The sequence below is a fragment of the Balaenoptera acutorostrata genome, chromosome 6 (assembly GCF_949987535.1).
Source record: "Balaenoptera acutorostrata chromosome 6, mBalAcu1.1, whole genome shotgun sequence".
In the NCBI taxonomy this organism is placed as follows: Eukaryota; Metazoa; Chordata; class Mammalia; order Artiodactyla; family Balaenopteridae; genus Balaenoptera; species Balaenoptera acutorostrata.
The window spans coordinates 121199969-121215731 of NC_080069.1; positions in this window are offsets into that span (position 1 = coordinate 121199969).

Consider the following 15763-nt stretch of genomic DNA (forward strand, 5'->3'; position numbering starts at 1 on the left):
CCTCTGCCACCTCTTGCTTACTGTGTGATCCCAGGCAAATCATTTAACCTCCCTGACCGTCAGTCTCTTTATCTGAACTATTGAGATAGTTGTTCCTGCTTCATAGGACAGTTACGGGGACAGGCGAGCACTTATGTAAAGATTCTCAGGAGGCGGTGCCCAGCCCAATGGGACACGTGTTGAAAGCACAGCAGATACCAGAGGCACTCAAATGGCTTTCATATTCAGGGTCTCTGCTCTCTGCCCACCCATGCCTCGCTGCCTGCTGGTTTCCAAGTGCTCCTCCCCAAACTCCCCATATCTCTAGCCATCACGGGCTTAAGCACCTCAGGTCCCATTAGAAACCACAGACCCATCCAGAAAAGGTCTACTTGAGCTCTACTTCAGGATGGCTGAACCATCCTTGTTGTAAATGCCGGGAATTTCTTTCTTTCTTTTTTTTGTAATTTAAGGCCAATTTTAATAGATTTATAAAAGCCATATATACAAAACACATTAAACTAACCACTGTAGCTATATACTTTTTATACTGCATCATGTATCTCTTAACCTGGAACACAGCAGCCATAATCTGAGGGCTATCCCCCACTATCGGTGCCTTTACAGGGACTGCCGAGAATTTCTAAGAAGGATGATCTCTCACTGTCAGAGAGCTTTTCCTTGATAGGTAGTCTACATCACCTGTTTCTAAATTTCATCAATCATGCCTCCTCCAACCCAGCTAAATCATTCCTCCCTCCTCCCCATGACTCTACACTTTTCAACACTGGTCCACTTGTTTTGTCTGACATCCGTTTTGATGCTTCAAAGACAACCAGGAAATGAGGACCTCATCCCTGTCCCGCCCCAGCCATGGACACCCTGAGTTTCGGAAGCCGGAGAGTCCATAGAGATTATTGAGAGTCCAGCCCTCTTATTTTACAGATGGAGAAACTGAGGCCCAGGGAAGAGACGATCTCAGTAAAGTAGCAAAATCAATGTTCTCAAGATAGTTTGGCTTTCTGGATATAAATACATATAAAATTAAAATGAAATAAGCCATAGGACTTTATTGGATAAGATAATGCACATCAGTGTCATGGTTAAGGTCAGGTGAGTAGAGCTATTAGCTTAGTCACAGTTTAATACTGTTTACTGAGCACTTCCCGCTGGTCAGGGAAAAGGACTTCCAAGGCAGGTGATTTAACTCATTCAATTCTCACAGCAATCCTAGGAGGTGGGTGCTCTTATCCCCACTTCCCTACTGAGAAGACTGAGGCTCAGAAATGTTACATAACTTCTCCATGGTCACACAGCAAGCTAGAGGCAGAGCTGGGTTTCAAATCCAGGTCTTCCTAACTCAAAGCCCATCACTTCAATCTTGATGACATTTGAGATTGGAAGTCAGAAGAGTGGCAATGAAGCATGAAGAGGCTCAAATTCCAAAGATGGGAGAAGAAAGGGCAAAGAGCTATCTTTGGGGAGCAAGGAAATAGGCACAGAAGTTTGTAGAGTTGTCTCTTCTGCACTGGGAGCGTCCTGGGCACAAGGATGGGGCTTATTCATCTTTGTACTGGAGCCTGGCACAGAGAAGGTGCTCAATAAATGTTTGGTGAATAATAAATGAAAAGTGTGGAAAATAACTTTATCAAAGGGAAGACTGGGGGAAAAAAAGTGCCACACATAAAAACATAGTCCAATATATATGCCTCACCAATATTACACACCTGGGAGAATGAGAGTGTGTTGACATGACCCCAGACAGACACAAAGTATAAACAACTGGCCAAGATTCTACCTCAAGCTGCTCATAAAATGCCAGTGTTGCCAATTGTCTTGTGCATAGTGATAAGGTCATAAGAGTTACATTTACTGAATTCTTACCAAGGGTCAGGCCCAGCACTGAGCACTTTAAACAAATTGTTTCATTTAAGCCTCACATCAGCTCCCAACAGGTAGGTGCTGTTGCTAGTCCCACTTTACAGAGTAGAAAACTGAGTTTCAGAGAGGTTAGGTGATTTGCCCAAGGTCACACAGCTAGTAAGAGGTGAAGTTTGAACTTGAAATCTAATCTGCTAATTTCAAAGGTCTGTTAACTAGAAATTAACCAGTTAACTTGAAGTTATTGTCTGATTGTCCTTGTCATTGAATTGCAGACTTGAGATCCAAACAGCCATCAGCCTGGGAGCCAACACTTGAAAAATATTGTCCTAGCATCAGTGTATCAGAACTTGACAGTGATCTACATCTTACTTTCTGGTTCTTGTTATTCATCTTCATCTTTCCAGATCCCTCTTCCCACTTCTTTAATCACTGCTTTAATCACCTGCTGATCTCCTGGAGTTTTTTTTTTTCCTTTTTTTTTTTTTTTTTTGGAGTGGGGAGGGGCGGGAGGATTTGCGCAATCATCTGGAGGATGATATCTTCCTAGAAAAAAATATAATCACATCACCACCCTCTTCTCGATTCCTTTAGAGGCAGGTGTTCACTGAAGCACCAGTATTATGTTCACTAGAGTCTAAGTTCTGGGAAGACAGGGCCCATGTCTGTTTGGATGCTGGCACTGTAGTGGGTGCCCACAAAATATTTGTTGAACAAATGAATTTAATATCTCCATTGAGCAGAAATGGTACTAGCATCTCCAATCAGGGTAAGATGCCTTCTGCAGTGCATCAACCTCCTTGATTTCCAGGTCTCTGGGAAGCATTTCCAGAAGCTGTAATTTTTTCTTTGGTCCAGAAAACCACAAAGGGCTGTCTGCTGGGTCAGCCTGACTGGACCTAGTCCACTGGCCTTCCAGGGGCCAAACTTTCCTGGTCCACAGTGCCCTCCCAGAGGATGAAGCTTCTGGGAAATGTATATCTAGTTTCCATGGAATCAGGATGACCTCAAAAAGGAAATTCCCTACTGCCCTGTAAGGACACTTTCCCAAGCAGAGGTTCTGGGGTCTGAGTGACCTGTGTGGCCCAGGATGGAGTCTTTGGAGTCTATGAAACTCTGGGGGAGCAGGGGGCATGGGGATCCCACTAGCGGCATGCATATCTTCTTTTGAATGTCCTTCCTAATCTTGACCATTTTCCCCCACTTTGCACTTCAGCTAAGGTTGCTCTCTGCCTGAACCTCTTTCAGCATTATTTTGGCATTGTTCTTCTCTCCAGGGAATATCCCGTTTTAGACTTTCCTCCCAATTGAATTTGTCTTTCTCCCTCTGAGCCAAATCTTATTTTGTTATTTTCCATTGATATCTTTAACCCCCTTTAAGGCATCTGCATCACTCCTCTGCCCTTCTCGGCGATAGCAGCCCCTCTCGATTAAGGACCTTCTGCAAATTTCATTAGCATGCTGTTTACTCCATTTTCCAGATCATTATTAAAGATGTTAAAGAAGAGCGGAACAAACACCAATTCCACACACCTTCAGCAAAGCTGTGCTCTGTCATTTATCTTTGGTTTGTCTGTGTGCATAGTTCCATTTCCAAAGTAAGGTTCTTCTCCATCCTGTGTTGAATTTATATCATAAGGAAAGTCTCATGACATATTATGGTAAACATTTTACTAAAATTGAATCTGATAGCTCCCCACAGTCCCCCCGTACATGTGGTGCCAGCAGAAGGATGGCTTAGCTCGAGGACCCGCTTGCTTTCAGTAGAAACGTTGCCAGGGAACCCATGGTCTTTGGGATGCTAGCTGAGTTTCCCTGAATCTCTCTATCACCTGGTCAACCAGCCAAGACCTTGTATTAAATACCTACTGGATTCTGGCTTCCACTGTGCTGGGATGAGGTAACGTGGAAGAAGTGACCTTTGTCCTCAAGAATCTTACAGTTCAACTGAGCAGAGAGAACATCCATACACACATGTACCCACCACACAGAGAGCCGTGAACAGGTTTGGGTTCTGATGAAAGCAGCATGCGATGAGGTACAGGCTGCATTTAAAAATACTTGAGTGTGGCATGTGTTTTTAGACCTTAACTTTTTATTACGGGAAATTTAAACATGCACGGAACGCAGAACGAGTATGAGTCCCCAGGCACTCATCATTCAGTTTCAACAGTTACAACATTTGACCGTTCTTTTTTTTCTTTAATAAATTTATTTATTTATTTATTTTTGGCTGTGTTGGGTCTTCGTTGCTGCACGTGGGCTTTCTCTAGTTGCGGCGAGTGGGGGCTACTCTTCGTTGCGGTGTGCAGGCTTCTCACTGCAGTGGCTTCTCTTGTTGCGGAGCACGGGCTCTAGGCTCCTGGGCCTCAGTAGTTGTGGCATGCAGGCTCAGTAGTTGTGGCTCGTGGGCTTTAGAGCGCAGGCTCAGTAGTTGTGGCGCATGGCCTTAGTTGCTACATGGCATGTGGGATCTTCCCGGACCAGGGCTCGAACCTGTGTCCCATGCATTGGCAGGAGGATTCTTAACCACTGCGCCATCAGAGAAGTTCCCATTTTACCATTCTTATCCCATCTCCTTGCCTCTCCTTCTCCCTTTTTTTTTGTGGGGGAGGGCACTTTAAAGCAAATCTCAGACATCATATCATTAACATCAGTAATGACTTCAGAATATACCTCTAACCAATAAGGACTTAAAAAGAAAAATAACCATAATACCACTATCATATCCAACACAATTCAACTGTACTCCAATACAAAATAAAAAATTTTTAATTTAAAAAAAATAGTTTCTGCAGGTGTGTTCATGCAGGTATTTGTAAAAATTGATATGCAATATAAAATGTGATAAATTTGGTTGTGAATTTAATTTCAATAAACCATAAATATATGATAGCATATTTCAAAAAAGGATAATTCCTTATGACATATCATCTAATATCTGGTTTCCTTGTTCAATTTTTCCCCTTGATGTCTAAAAAATGTCTTTTTACAGTAGGTTCATATGAATCAGGACTCAAATAAGGACCACATGATGTATTTGGTGGGCATGCCTCTTAAGACTCTTAATCTACAACATACCCTTTTTAAAAATTAATTAATTAATTTATTTATTTTATTTTATTTTTTTATTTTTGGCTGCGTTGGGTCTTCATTGATGTGCACGGGCTTCCTCTAGTTGCAGCGAGCAGGGGCTACTCTTCGTTGTGGTGCGCGGGCTTCTCATTGCGGTGGCTTCTCTTGCTGCAGAGCACGGGCTCTAGGCGCGTGGGCTTCAGTAGTTGCAGCACACGGGCTCAGTAGTTGTGGCGCACGGGCTTAGTTGCTCCGCAGCATGTGGGATCTTCCCGGACCAGGGCTCGAACCTGTGTCCCGTGCATTGGCAGGAGGATTCTTAACCACTGCGCCGTCAGGGAAGTCCTGGGATTCTTTTGTATGGCAAATTGTTCCTCTGCAGATGAAAAAAATATATACATTGCGTTGGCCAAAAGGTTCATTCAGGTTTTTCCATAACATCTTATGGAAAAACCTGAACAAACTTTTTGGCCAACCCAATATCATTCAGCTTAGTGACAATTACAAAATATATTCATACAAATCTATAGTAAACATCTATTAACCCAAATGTGCTATGTCTGGGAAGGGCCCTGAAGGGAAGGGAAGCACAAACAAAAGAGAACAAGAGACAGACTTCCCTGATGGTGCAGTGGTTAAGAATCTGCCTGCCAATGCAGGGGACACGGGTTCGAGCCCTGGTCCGGGAAGATCCCACATGCCGCAGAGCAACTAAGTGCATGCGCCACAACTACTGAGTCTATGCTCTAGAGCCCGCATGCCACAACTACTGAGCCCACGTGCCACAGCTACTGAAGCCTGTGTGCCTAGAGCCTGTGCTCCGCAACAAGAGAAGCCACCGCAATGAGAAGCCCGTGCACTGCAACAAAGAGTAGCCCCTGCCCGCTGCAACTAGAGAAAGCCTGTGCGCAGCAACAAAGACCCAACGCAGCCAAAATAAATAAATTAATAAATTTAAAAATTTACTAAAAAAAAAAAAGAGAGAGAACAAGAGGACCAGAGGTATAAGGAAATCCCAGCCAGCGTCAGAGAAGCTGAGAAGACCCAGAGTGGGTGGTGGGTGGCTACAAGAAAAGATGGCTGAACATGTGGCTCTACCAGCCCTAAACTCCTCTGTGTTTAAGGCTCAACGGATCGCTGGGGTGAGAGGGAAGCAAGGCCAGGCGTGTGACACCCCGGCCAAGACGGAACGGCTCAATCTTACACTATCCGTATGCGAGTTCTGCCTCCATTTGGAGCAAAGGCTTCAACTTTTGAGCCCAAGTCTCCTCCCCAGGAACCTGGGTTGACAACTCTCATCTCAGGGGTCACTGTGCATGTGAAGCTAAAGCACAGCGGTGTCTGGTGCTTGGCCGGGGCTCCATGGAGAGAGCTGTGTCGTGTGCCCGGCGGGGCTCAGCTCAGTCTGTCCCTCACCAGGCAGATGACCTGTTCTCTCTGCCCGACAGCAGGTCATCGCCTGGGGAAACTATCAAATTGATCGGCTCTAGTAACAGGTTGATCGGGTGTGGGGATTGGGGTGGTATGAAACATTCGACTCAGTGGGAAAAGGGAGCAGTTCGTTCTGAGTCCTGTGGGGAGGTGGCCTTATGGCTGCGTTCCAAGTTTGGGTGAGTGATTTGAGAACAACGTCCCTGTCTTTTCTGAGATATTTGTACCACATTCAGATCATCTTGCATTTCTGGTCTCAGTTTTATCCTGTATAATGTTCCCAAAATACTAAGTAGGTTAAGTAATTCCTCCAGGGCCCTCGGATGCTCTGTCCCGATGTGCTGATGGTGCATTTGTTTACCCAGAGGGAACCAGGTGAGGAGAGAGCCTGGGCCCCTTCTTCCCAAGAGTACCTCTCGGAATGTGTGTAGCTTGTCTACCCGCAGCACTGCAGGCTTCCATTCACTCAACCTTAAGACAGGCGAGAAGGACCTCAGCTTGCCCCTCTCGCCCCTCCCTTCCCTGCCGCATCTCCACAAAGGGATTTGAAGGGAAAAGTTGAAATCCTCCGTAAAGGATTTGGGTCTATCACAAGAGAGCAGCAAAAGAGATACAAGCTGCTATGGGCATCATCTCAATATTGATCAGGGCTCACAATGCTTAATTCCTTACTGTTATCAAGTCTTTCTTAACTCCCAGCAGTCTTCAGTCCTTGTTAATTTCAGGTTTGTCTCGAAACAAGGTCAGCGTGGCAGCTGTTGGGGCATTGGGGGCTGTGTCTCATCCCCCTCCTCTTATATTAGTAGACTCTCCGTCCCGCCATTCTTGCCTTTTCCATGGCCAGCCCCCAGCAGATGGTATGGTTTCAGGAGACCACCAGAGACACAGCAAAGCTTTTCTAAGTCCTTTAGAAATCCATTATTTAGGGCAGCTGCCCTTACTTCCTCCCCATTCCCTCTCCCCTGACCACTAAGATCCCGTATCAGGAAACTCGATGTTTGGTTTCCGGAGGGAAAAAGCCTGTCTGCATCCAGAAGATGACTCCACGTGCCATCCGATGTCGGAATGAAGGTCTTCCTGTCTGGATGCCTGGGAACAAAACAGCTGTTTGCACTCGGCACCATCTCAATTCCAAACTCACCTGCCGGTGGACCTGAGAGCGCTCCAAGTCCTGGCAGGGAAAGAAAGCGGGAAACGGAGCGATTTCTGAGTCCTTCAAAGCCGGCGGCGATTCAGACAGAACTCTACTGCTATTGATTTCCAGCAATCGGCTAACTTTGTTTCAATAAGCAAATCTCACAGTCTACCCTTCTCTCCACAAGCCCCCAAAATAAACCCGGCCGGTCAACAGGGAGTTGCCCCTCCCCTGTTTCTTGTTCTCAAAGCTGACTTGAGTTTCTTTCTGAACACGAGGATTTCCTCCACCCCCTGCCAGAGACCCCCTTGTCCCTGAAATGTGAAATAGAAAGCAGCAGCAGAGAGCTGATGTCTTCGCAATTAATAAAAACAGTGACAGGCAGCCTGGCCCACTGCCTCGCTGAAGATCTGCCACTGTGCACGCTCCTTCTCTTAAAGCAAGGCTCACAAATGCTCATTCTAGCTTCTCCAATCACATCGTCATTGTATTAATAACTTAGCCCTAGGGTGGGGTTGTCTCTGCCGTCGAGCGGCTTCGGGGCTTCAAGTTATCAAAATACTAAGGCTACCAATTTATCAGCCTGGCTGATGGAGTGTCAGAGGTTTCTAGGGAGCTGTCGGGGAGAGGGACCTGTAATAACCTCTGTTCCTTGGCTGAATGGAATCTCTGAGACGGGAAACACGGTCCAGCCTGTCCTGCATCGCTGACCTTCCTAGGACACTTATGAGAAGACTTCAGCTTAGACCTTGGAGTCAGTTAGACACTGCCCCACCCCCACCCCCGCCCCCCAGCCAGGGATCAAGGGCAAAGGGCGGATGGATGGTATAGCAAACCTGATGATTTGGATTTGTGAAATCTGGTACGGGGACCCCCAGTGGAGTCTCCTTATGGTTTATTTCACTGCCTGCCAACATGTGGGACGCATGGCCCTGGGGCTAAGTGGAAGAGCGTCAGTGGAATCGAGCGTGTTGTTGAATAATGTTAAATCACAGTGAGAATTACTCTTTCCAGTTCTTTTTCAACCTTCACGTCACTTAAAGGGAAATCTGTGACTCTGGTGCTCCTGCATCCTTCACGCCTCCCTAATACCTGCTAATCTCCCTCCTTAACAAGGAGACCTGTCCTCAGGCTCCCCGGCCTACGATGGGAACAGTACCTCCTGAAGTTGACAGCATTGTTGGCTTTTTGTTGTATTTATTTTTATAGTTACCTTATGTTTGCAGCCAGTTGTACTGATTTCCCATTTACCATTGTGATATAAAGTTTCTTTTTAAAGCACATATTATTAGGTTAAACATTAGATGATTCAAAATTTAAAAATAAGCAGTAATCTGGGTGGTATGTTGATATAGTAATACGGGTGCAGGTGACATGGGAATGCTTGGAGTTTAGGGAACGTGGCTCTGTTTGAGTTGTCATGGGAGATAAGGCCCTGAAAACTGCCCCCAGAGTGGTGCTGGGAGAAGGAATGGGGGCTGGGGCAGGCAGGACGGCTTTGGGAAACTGAAGATCACTGCTTCTCTCTTGTGGTCATTTTCTCCTCCTTTCCCTCCCCTCCCATCACAGGTGTGGGGGGTTGTACTAAAGATAGCCCTCCTCCCATTCCCCTGGTGTCAAAAACTTCCTTTCCTTCAGGGAACTATAATGATTGGTCCATGAGTGGTCATGTGACTCAAGCCAGACCAATAGAAGTCCTTCCCTGAGAGTTTTCATACTGTGGGAAAGTCTTCATTTTCCTACAGTTCCTTGGTAAGGAATTATAAGGCTGTGGCTGCCCCATAGCTGCTCTTTCTGAGAGAACGGGGTTCATCCACATAGAAGAGTTGAGATGGGAGACAGAGAGACAGAAATAGAAATCCTGGATTCCGTTCAAGTCCCTGGACCTAGGGAACCCTTCCACCAACCTCTCTATTTTTGTTGACTGCTGACCTAAAGCAATACATGCCTTTTGTGCTTAAGACGGTTTAGGGTACATTTCTCTCATTAACCTCTAAGAGAGCCCTGACTAATTAAGCACATGAAAAGGTGCTTGACATTATTAGTCATCAGGGGATTGCAAATCAGAACCCCAGTGAGATACTTTACACCCACTAGGATGGCTAGAATCAAAAAGGCAGAAAATAACAAGAGTTGACAAGGATGTGGAGAAGTCGGAACCCTCACACACGGCTGGCAGGAATATAAAATTGTGCAGCCACTTTGGAAAACAGTCTGGCAGATCCCCAAAAGGTGAAACATAGAACTACTATTTGATCTAGCAATCCCCCTCCCAGGTATATATCCAAGAGAAATGAAAACGTGTTCACACAAAAACATGTATGTGCATGTTCACAGCAGTATTATTCATAATAGTCAAAAGGTGGAAACAACCCAAAGGTCCATCAACTGTTGAGTGGACCAACAGAATGTGCTATATGTCTGTTCAGTAGAATGTTTTTAGGCAATGAAAAGGAACGAAATACTGATACATGCCACCACAGGGATGAACCTGGAAAACACTATGCTAAGTGAAAGAAGCCAGCCACCAAAAACCTCACATATTGTAGGATTCCATTTATAGGAAATGTCCAGAATAGGCAAATCTCTAGAGACAGAAAGTAGATTAGTTGTTACCTAGGGCTGGGGCTGGGGGTCGGGGTGACTGGGGGAGGTGACTGGGGAGGGGTGGTGACAGCTAAGGGGAGGATTTCTTTTTAAGACAATGAAAATGTTCTACAACTGATTGTGCTGATAGATGAACAACTTGTGAATACACTAAGAAGTCATTGAACTGTATAATTTAAGTGGATGAATTGTATAGTATGTTAATTATATCTCAATAAAGCTGTTTTCTATAAAAGGAGCCCTGAGTAATATAGTGGTTATGGGTTGAAAGAAGACTTGGGAGAAGAGTGCAACTTGGGAGTTTATGAAATCTGTGCAAACACCTCTCTCTGCATCAGGCTCTGCCCCAGGCATTGCTTGAACCCACCCCAGCCCCGCCACGACAAGTTGAACCATCTCCATTGCCTCTGCCAGCTGTGGGTCCTTGACCTAATGCAGGACCTCAGAGGCCACAGCAACAGGGGATGGGACCTGGTGGCTGTCACCCTTTTGATCTGGGTCTTTTATTTTGCATAGACTTTATATATGCAGATCAGGAGGAAGGGAAGGAAGGGCATTCTGGGAGGGGGTCGGGAGTGGTGGGGAGGTGGGGAGAACAGCCCAAGCACAGGCAGAGAGGTGGGAACTTGTGGTCAGGTACCAGAAATGACAGGTGGCTGAGTTGGGAGTAAGGGGTCTATGGGGTAGGGGAAGGAGGAGCCCCCAGGGGCAGGGAAGCCACTTTTCTTTCAAGCTCCCCTGTGACATTCATCTCGTGATGGTCCTCAGTAAAGACTCACTGATCGGACTTCCCTGGTGGCACAGTGGTTAAGAATCCGCCTGCCAATGCAGGGGACACGGGTTCGATCCCTGGTCCGGGAAGATCCCACATGCGCGGAGCAACTAAGCCCGTGCACCACAACTACTGAGCCTGCGCTCTAGAGCCCGTGAGCCACAACTACTGAGCCCACGTGCCACAACTACTGAAGCCTGCGTGCCTAGAACCCGTGCTCTGCAACAAGAGAAGCCACCGCAATGAGAAGCCCACTCACCACAACGAAGAGTAGCCCCCGCTCACCACAACTAGAGAAAGCCCGCGCGCTGCAACCAAGACCCAACGCAGCCAAAAATAAATAAATAAATTTATAACAACAACAAAAAAAGACTCACTGATCCATCATCTCTCTGGGTCTAAATTTAACTCTGTCTGACCAAGACTGGAATTGTATCCAGGTGTCTCACCACCTCTTCTTTGTGTCCACCTAAGGAAGCAGGATTTATCCTCCCTGTGGCTGTGCCTGTATGATGCCAACGCGTGGGCTGATGTGGTCCATGTGGCCCAAAACAGCGTTTGGAAAAACAGAGTCAGACTAGCTGCCTCACTAACTAATAATACTAATAATTAATAGCTGACATTTGCTGGTTTCATAATGTGCCTCACACACATACATGCCTTATCTCATTGAATCCTCCTATCAACCTAGGAGGTGGGTCATGTCCCCATTTTATAAATGAGGAAAATGAGGCACAGAGAATCTAAATGTCCGTTGTTAATGTGTTAATTAGTATATTAATTTAAACCATCTGCTTGGTGGTCCCCTTGTAGGCAGGCTGAATAAAATGTAGGTGTATTGTGTCACTTCTTACAGAACATGGGTGACAGAGAGTAGGAAATAAGAGCAGCTTAGCAGTTACGGGCCAGGCAGCGCTCCGAGTGCTTTGCATGAATTACCTGCGGGGAGTTCTTTCCAAAGGGCTGTGAGGTGGTTTTTCTCACCCATGCTTTGCAAGTGAAGGATGTGAAACACAATTCAAGCAATTTCAGTGACTTGGCTAAGGTCACTAGTAAGTGGCAGAGTGGGGACCCAACCCAGGGCCACGTGACTCCCAGTCCCACCTCCCTGCCCGTTCAGCATGAGCGTATGGAGCTCCGTGGTACAGGGGGTGCCCGCTGCTGACGTCAGTCAGGAGTCACACGGCCCCTGCACTGCCCATGGCGCCCTACCCTGGGCCCAGCCTCTCCTGGTGCCTCCTGGTCCCTCGGCATTTCCCTCCAGGCCGACTCAGCACAGAGCAGAACTCTGCCGGTAGGACGGCCACTCCTGAACCCCAGCGTAAGTTGGGACCTGGCTTCCCGCATGAGGCAAGGCTGGGGTGCAGCAGAGGAAGCAGGAGGTGGGAACCTCTCAGCTTCCCGACCTAGAAGTGGGGATATTTAGGTTACTTCAAGAGCAAAAGAGAAGCCTGGGAAAGATCTTATGAATGGGGAAAGTGCTAGAAAAAGGTCAGGCTAGAAATGGGTATGGTTAATAAAGCCATAGAGACTTCCCTGGCGGTTCAGTGGTTAAGACTCCGTGCTTCCAATACAGGGGGCATGGGTACGATCCCTGGTCAGGGAACTAAGATCCCACATGCTGCGAGGCATGGCCAAAAAATAAAATAAAATAAAGCATTGCAGTAATAAAGATTAAAAAAAAATTAAAAAAAAAATTTCATATACCTTATTTCCTTGAACCAGCTGGCCACAAACTCTTCAGAAACCCAGATTCCAACCCTGAATGAGTGAGGTTTAGGAGCAGGAGGCTCAGGGGGCGAACGCTTGTGCCAGGCTCTGTGCAAAATGCCTTTGGACGCTCAACCTACCTTCCCAGCAACCCTGGAAGTGAGGAGGGCTGTCCTCGTTCTCAGAGGAAGGCAGAGGCTTAGAGAGGGGAGGGAACTAGCCAGGGCTTATGGGTGTAAGGAAGGGGAGCTCTGCTCTCAGCCCAGGAATCTGACAACACATCTGCCCTCCTGCCTGATCTTTGTAACAGCAGGTAATGACATGGTCCCCAAATCAAAACTATGCAAGAAGTTGTACACTGAGCAGTCTGGCTTTTCCCCACCATCCTCCCCCTACCTCCCTTCCACTGTCGGCAAGCATTTTATTACCCTCTTATTTATCCTCTGGGTTCTATATGCAAGCACAAGCAAATCGGGAGTTACATATTATATGTAATATATCTATTCTTATTTCACCTCTCATTTTCTTATACAAAAGTAGCATGCTATAAGCATTGATCTCTACCTTCATTGTTGTTTTACTTAGCCTGATAGTCTGGGATTTCCCCATAGCAGTACCTGTGGATTGGTCTTATTCTTTTTCACAGCTGCATAGTATTCCATTGTGCGGGGGTCACATAGTTTATTCAACCAGACACTCAATGCCAGACAGAGTCATGTCTAATGTCTTGCTCTTACGAACAATACTGCGATGCAAGATGTTTTACTTGTGCAGATAGACCTGTAGATAGATTCCCAGATGTGGGATTGTTGGGTCAAAAGGTAAATTACCAGTAGCATCTGCAAGCAGTAGGATGGTTAGACCCGTGGTTCCCAAGTTCCCCTTGTGGAACTTCGTAACAATGCAGATTTCAGGGCCCCATCTCAGGTCTACTGAGGCAGAAACTCCAGAGTTAGAGCCTGGGAATTGGAATTTTCCATATAGGCATTGTCACAAGCAATAATGATTTTATTTATTTGTTTACTTCTGCATTTTCTGCCTCTCCTCACTGGAACGCAAGCCTTCCATGGCAGGGGTCATATCTGTCTTGCTCACGGCTGGATCCCCAGCACTTACCACCTTGCCTGGCTCATTGAAGTGCAATAAATGAATGGATTTATGAAGGATGATGGCATGCCCAGCTGGGCTAGGGAAACCCCAGACTTGATTGTGTTTTCCTCACCAGGAGAAAGGGTCACCTGTGTGGCACCAAGGTACCCAATTTCTGACAGCAGCAGGGGAGGGTAGAGGGAGCTGGCGAGGCAGGAAAAGCACAGCAGGGTGGTTATGTGGTGTGCTCAGGGTTCGATGGACAGAGAGGGATCGGGGGGGTGGTCAAGACCCAGCTGTCTGGGAAACGCTGGGTGAGATGAACTCCACCTAGTGCCACAATGAAGCCATCCTGCCCTGGCCCCGTCAATGTTCTGCACGCAGTGGAGATCCAGCCGAATGCACCTGGCTACTGCCAACCCCCTCCCTCGGCCGAGACCCCGCTGGCCTTTCTGACAACCTGCTGAGGAGCTAAACCATCCTTTACTTGACAGCAAGCAGACGGCAATTCAGGAACCCAGCCCTACTCTCGTCAGCCTGAGCACTCCTGAAAAGCTCTGGGGACCAGAATGCTTGCCCTGGTTCTCAGAGTTTCAAGCCCACCAGTTGCATGCCCTTGAGCTGATTTTTTTCCCCCTTTTTGAGTAGGGGGAATGGGTTTGCCTTGAATCATTCTCAGTTTTACCCAGAAATGTCCACGTTTCATGGCATGCAGGCTGAGGACAGGGACCACAGGATCTCTCTAGGTCCCTTCTGGCTCCAAGATCTAAGATTTTAGGATTCTTTGCCCAGAAGCAGCCTTCTCCAGTCCCACCCTGCTCCCGGACCTGGCTCTCCTTCCTCGGGGCTGGCACAGTGAAGGGGAAATCGTTTCTTCCACCAGGGATGCTCTGGGAACTGGCTGTAGTGGCGGATGAAGCTGTTCCAGGCTCCGGGATTGAAAAGCAAGTTGGTCCAGACTGTGCTGCCCTGGCCCAAGGGATGGGCCTCCCTCCAGGTTCCCCAGCCCCTTCCCCGTGCGATCCTCAAAACTTAGACCCGAGAAGGTGAGGATTTTGTGATTTGGTCCGGCATCCAGAGTTCCTGCAAGGGACCTCGGGTTTCCTGGCATCTTCCTATCATCCGTGGCTGGAAGTGTGTTCTCACCCCATCCTTGACATCACGTGCCCACACCAAGTCCCACACGCTCAGCCCCAGAGGGGCTCGGTTCAGCCTTAGAAACTCTTCCCTGTACATCCCCACACCCCGATTCCCAAGCTGACCTGCAGGTCTCCACATTCTGCCAGCAACGCCAGCCTGGATACAGCCCTTTGGTTGTCACCCCTCTGTCAGAGGTTCCAAGCTTCTCACCACCCCTGGGGCTGAGCTTGGGGCACAGGCAATGTTCTCACCTAGACCTAAAATGCCGGACAGCTCTGGGCCGGCATCTTCCCCTCCTGCAGTCACAGTAGTTCTGGTAGAGGCCACGCCCACAACTCACCTGGAACAGCTCCAACTCACCTTTCCAAACAGGTTTCTGAGCAGGGCCGGGCCACGTGGGGCAGCCAGAGTTGGCTCCCTAGACAGCTGAGTCCCCCTTTTTTCTGTTTGCGCAGTCATTTGGCTAATTTCAGCCCAGAAATATCATGTCTGAAGTTCCCCGAGCCCTTCTAGACTATTCCATCCTGCACTTAGCCAATCTCCCTTCCCTTGACAAATGGACTTCATCTCCTCCCTTTAGATTGGGATTCCACTGATTCGTGTAAATTCTACATTATAAAGTATTCATATTGCTCGGTGCTGGCGGTGGCGTTTCTCCAGCTTCCTGGCATTGTTCCTCCCCAGGAAGATGAGTGACTGGCTGGAACGGTGACCAGCCATGGCTGGACGCTGCCCCATGTACCTCCCCCCACCTCTTTCCTTTCAGCCCAGTCCCGAAGGCGTTGACTGAGCACACACCCTGTGCTCTGGGTTATGAGTCTTGAGGGATCCGAAGGTGAACAAGGGGTACTCCCCACCTTGGAGGGGCTAGCATCCTGGTGGCTGAGGCAGGGCTAGAAATGAGAAGCCCTACCTGGCCAATTGTGATGAGTCGTAAGAAAGGC